The sequence below is a fragment of the Orcinus orca genome, chromosome 18 (genome assembly GCF_937001465.1).
Source record: "Orcinus orca chromosome 18, mOrcOrc1.1, whole genome shotgun sequence".
In the NCBI taxonomy this organism is placed as follows: domain Eukaryota; kingdom Metazoa; phylum Chordata; class Mammalia; order Artiodactyla; family Delphinidae; genus Orcinus; species Orcinus orca.
This window is the reverse complement of record NC_064576.1, coordinates 61,413,934-61,419,933: the sequence shown is the minus strand read 5'-3', so window position 1 is coordinate 61,419,933 and position 6,000 is coordinate 61,413,934.

The following is a 6,000-nucleotide window of genomic DNA, read 5'->3' as shown; positions in this document are numbered from 1 at the left end:
CAAGAGGAGCTTAAAGAGACATGACAGCAAAAGGTAATGTGGGAGCTTAGATGGGATCCTGGGATTGAAAAGGGACATTAGGTTAAAAACTAAGGAAGTATAAATAAGATATGAACTTTAGCTAAGTATGTATCAATATGAGTTCACTAATTGTAATGAATGCACCATACTAATGTAATATATTAATAATAGGGGAAACTTGGACAGATGCTATGAGAACTCTTTGTACTATCTTCTCAATATTTCCGTAAATTTAAAATTGTTCTAAAAATAATTTTGTTATAAAAAATAAAATACATTAAATATACAAGAATTTTTAAGAGGCGTATATAATATAAGCCTAGTTCTTTAAACTATTAGTGTCAATCGACTTAAAATTTCTCTCTCAAATTACTATAAAAGTTTCTAAGTGCTTCTTTTTTCCATTTTTCTTTTCTTTATTTTCAATTGAGGTATAATTAATTTATAATATTATATTAGTTTCAGGTGTACAACATAGTAATTCAAAATTTTTATAGATTATACTCCATTTAAAGTTATTATAAAATATTGGCTATATTCCCTGTGTTGTACAATGTATCCCTGTAGCTCATTTATTTTAACTAAATGCTTCTTACTTTTGCTTTCCGTACCTATACCAACCAGTAGTAAGTGGTTCTCAGACTGGCACCAGTCTGAGGACCACACTCTGAGAAGCCCTCCATCTGACTCAGTTTTCTCATCAGTAAAATGAGAGTATGAGACCAGAGGATCAAATCTCCCATGCATGTTCCTTCATAGATAGTCCCTGGAATGCTATCATAAGTGATCACCTTCTGCCAAAAACAGCAGATTTGCAGAACCAGATGCCCAGAACCAAGTCCCTTCTCCATGACAATGGCATGAGATACTCACTGTCCAGCTTTGTGAGCAGCTGTTCTCTCCCCAAACCTCTCAAATTCAAGCAGAACAAAAGGTACTGTCTCTGGGCTTTTTTTTTTTTTTCCTAATCCAGAACTAGAAAAGGGAGAGATGGAACATACAAGTAATGCTACATGTTCAGGCTGTCACAGATGGTCCTCAAGCCAGGGTAAGTAAGTGTTCCTTTTCTTTTCTCTCATTCGGAAGCCCTAGGAAACAGAGAGAAGCCTCTTGTGCCAGGAGATTAATGGAGTCATGAACCAGCTGTAATTGGCCAGGAACCAGAAGACTGTCAGCAGACCATGAATTGTCATAGTTGAGACAGGATACGGTCTGAAAGAAGACACACCACAGATGGGGAAGTTGGTAAAATGAGTGGAAGGCAAACCTTCCAATGAGCAAGAAGGTTGGGGGGGGGACGGAAATGGCAGTTGAAAACCAGATGGTGGCAACCTGTCCCTTTAAATAGGTTTTTGAGATGTGAATGGAAGGTTTCAAAATAACCGAGGAAGACAATTTAATGCATCTGAGAGGGCCAGGAATGATTCAATTTTTTGTAAGTCTTGGAATACCTAGAGTTGATGCCATGACTGAAGCCCCAAGAAACAGGGAGCACACACGGCAAAAGCCAATAGGGAATTTGAACCAAGAACACATGCCACCACTCAACTACCACGAGTAAGATAAAGGACATTTAAATATTGGAATTTTGGAAAGAATTTAAATATTGAAACACTTAGGTTCCATGTACTGTTCATATATCTATTATCTCCTATTAACTATATATTATTTTTATTAACTAAACTTCTACTCTAACTTCTCTGTGGTCCATCTCCTAGCAATAGAATTGATCTAGGTATTTGACCTGTATTTCAGAAATTTGTAGAGATGGAATATGTCAGCAAAGGTAATATTGCACAAGACTAATGCATTAGTCAGAATATGCTAATTGCTATAATAAACAGTCTCAAATCTCAAAATGTCAGTGGCTTAACACATCAAAGGTGGTTCATTGCAGGTCATGTTTTAGTCGACAGGAATAAGGGAGGTGAAGAATGGAGAAAGCCCACCCATTCCTACCTGCCTTGGCCTAGAAGTGACACAACCATTTTTGCTCATGTTCCATTGGCAAGAACTAGTCACATGACCTTACTAGATACAGGAGGAGTGGTAAATACAGTTTGACCATGTTCCCAGGAAGAAGAAACAGGTTTGGTGAGCACTGAGCCAGTTGCCAGGAATAATTACATGAGGAACTCACAGAAAGCTGCCCAAATATGTTGGTCTTCAATAGTTTCACATATCTCAGAAAATAACATCCTAGAAAACAGGGACAGTGTATGGACAACTTTCTTATTAGCACTTGAGTCAGTGCCCCATCTGTTAACACTTATTCATAGGATTAAAAGTGTGCAGAATTCGACTGCCTTTATTCAAATCTGGATTCTGCTACTTGCCTCCTCTGCAAGGTTATACATCCTCTTGGTACCTCAGTTTTTTCACTTGTAAAATAAGAATATTAGTACTCATTTCATAGGATTGTGAAGTTTAAATGAGATAATTCTTATAAAGCATTCAGCATAATGCCCAGCACGCAATTTCTTAATATTTGTTAAGTACTTTCTACATGCCAGGGAATACCATAAGGGCTTTACATTAATGAACTAACAAGACTCACAACAACACACCAAGGCAGGAACTTTCTCCATTTTGTATACAGAAAAACAAGTCCAGAGCTAACCCATCCAAAGTCACACAACTAACAAGTGGAAAAGCCACAGTTGGTACCTCAGGCATTCTGGCTCCAGACTCAGTCTCCCTACTATCATCTCCTGCCTCTCAATATTCCCTATTGTTATTGCTATTTTAACACATTTATTGAAGTATAATTGATGTACAATAAACTGTACATATTCAAGATGTACAATATGATGTATAATATGTTTTGACATATTATACACCTGTGAAACTGTCACCACAACCACACCACAACCTGTGAAACTGTCACCACAATTGTCACCACAACCATCACAATATGATGGAGGACATATCCATCACCTCCAAGAATTTCTTCAAGCCCCTTGGTAATCCTTCCCTCCCACCACTCCCCACTCCCCACATCCCCCTATCTGCTTTCTGTGCCTACAGTATAGCCTGAATTTTCCAGATTTTTACATAAATAGAGTCATACAGTTTGGACTCATTTTCATCTGTTATGTCGAATTTCATTCATGTGTTGCATGTATCAATAGTTCATTCCTTTCTATTGCTAAGTATTCCATTGCATAGATACACCATACTGTAATTTGTCCATTCATCTATCAATGGACATTTGAGTTGATTCTTGTTTTTTACTGTTACCATAAAGCTGCTATGAATAATCATGTACAAGTGTTTATATAGACAAATACTTTCATTTCTCTTCAGTGAATACACAGGAGTAAAATGGCTGGGTCATATGGTAGGTATGTGTTTAGCTTTTTAAGAAACTACCAAACTATTTTCCATACGGTTGCACAATTTACATATCCATCATCAGTGTATGAGGGTTCCCAGTTGCTCCACATCCTCAACTTGGCATGGTCAGTCTTCATTCTCCTAGGTGTGTAACAGTATCTCATTATGGTTTTAATTTGCTTGTAACAAATAATGATATTGAGCATTTTAATATATTTATTTGCCATCTGATGTTTTCTCTGGTAAAGTGCCAGTTTAAATCTTTTGCCTATTTTTAATTGAACTGCTTTTTCTCTTACTACTTTATGTATTGTTTGCAAATCTCTTATTAGATATGTGATTTGTAAATATTTTCTTCCAATAGCTAGCTTTTTTATTCTCTTCTAAGGAGTAGAGGTTCTTAATTTTGATGAAGTCCAATTTTTATATGCTTTTATTTTATGGATCATGTCTCTGATATGAAATTTAAGAAATTTTTGCCTAATGCCAGAGCACCAAAATTTTCTTTTATGTTTCCTTCCAGAAATTTTATTCTTTTAGATTTCACATTTAAGTCTATGATCCTTTTTTGGTCTATATATGTTTCAAGGTTCAGATCAAAGGTTTTTTTTTTCTTTTATTGTATATGGATGTCCAATTGTTCCAGCACCAATTGTTGGAAAGACCACTCTTACTCCACTGAACCCTTTGTGTCTTTATCAAAAATCAATTGACCATATACATGTGGACTTGTTTGTCCATTATATCCATTGACATATTTGTCCATCTTGACACCATTACCACTCTATCTATATCATAGTAGCTTTATAGTAAGTCTTGAAATCAGGTAATGGGAGTCCTCAAGCTTTGTTCTTTTTCAAAGTTGTTTGACTATTCTAAATCTTTTGCATTTCTATATGAATTTTAGAATCAGCTTCTTTAATTGCTACTCAAAAAAAAGCCTGCTTTGAATCTATAGGATCAATTTGGGGAAAATTAACAACTTAAAAACACTGAGTCTCCCATTCCAGGAATACAGCATATCTCCACATTTATATAGCTGTCCTTTAATTTCTCTTAGCAAGGTTTAGTTGTTTATAGTATACAAATATTGCTATTATTAAAAACTTCTCTCATATCCATATTGTTTCTCTACCTAGATTGTACCTATGAGAATCACATCACATTTCTCTTGCGTCCTCACTGAGCTTCCATTTCCTCATCTGTGAAGAGGGGAAAAAAAAAACCTACTTCACAGTTGGACACAAAATCACACATGTAAACCACCCAACATCTGTGCCTGCTGCTGGATTCTACTGGCCTGATTATAGAGTTATTAACTTTTATTTAATAATAGGATAAAGAGGAAATTAGAGAAGTTGTAAGGATGAGGCCACAAAGTGTGGATTCAAAGTGAAAGACTGATAAGATAGAGACTAAAGAAGGAACCAAAGACCACAGCAGTAGGAACTGCACATAAACTAACCCCAAGACTGTTATGACAGCAGTATTAATACTCATGGCTATACAGAGAATACATAGAAAGATGTACATGTACATGTACATGCACATACATTAAGAGATTAACTGGTGATGTTCCAGTTTTAGGAATGGGACTTAGAAGGGATTAGAAAGTCAGCCAAAGAAGAACCCTGAATATGTAGCACTGTACATTCTCTGCATATCTGGGCAGGCTATAACCTTCTCCAAGCCTTGGTAAGAACTGAATAAGCTGACCTGGCATGTTTTTAAAATATCTTAACTTCTATCTGGTCCAGAAAGGCCACAACCACCAGGAAAGAAGGTTCCACATACGCAGAGTGGGCACTCAATAGTGAAACACCTGGCATAATCCTAAGTGCATGTAACCCTCAATAAAGTCTTGATTGACTAATCTTTTTCCAAGTGTAAACACATTTACAATTAAGGTCCTAAAATGTTTATGATTGGTGGGTGTGGAGAGAATAGATTTATTAATCAAGGTAATTAACACTTACAACCACAACAAATAAACCAAAATCTTAGAGGCTTAGCATAATAAAGGTTTAGTTGATACGTGTTAGGTAGGCCTCCTTCATCTCATAGCTGCACTATCTCTAACATGTGGCCTCCAGTGTGGCCATACCAGGGCAAGAGCGCCACAGAGGAGGTACACTGGCTCTTAACTGCTTCAACTCAGAAGATCCACCCACAGTCCACTGAGCAGAACTAATCACATGGGCCAGACTAACTGCAAAAATGACTGGGAAATACAGGGGAACGAGCATGTAGTGAGCATTAACTATATTCCTGCAGATAAACCCAGCTCCTTCCCTCACTCTACTCACTTTCTCCCCTCCAGAAGTGGTAGGGGAGCAAGTAGATAAACTATTTAAGCAAAGGGTCTGCTTTGAGGTATGTTACATGGACAGAGGGAAAAAAGACATGGAAATCAGGTTATAGTGATGAGGGAGATGGATCAGTATTTATAGAAGGAATTTCAGAGAAGAGTTCTCAATGACAGTATTCCTGTACCCAAATATCCACAACCAAAAAGCTCTGAAATGTTTCTGTGTTCCAAATGTGTAACCAAGGGGGGAAACCAGAGAGACCCCATTTGCCATAGCTTCCAGTGACTCACTGGGGGATTTTGTCCTTCCCATCTCCACAATTCTGGGCTCTGCA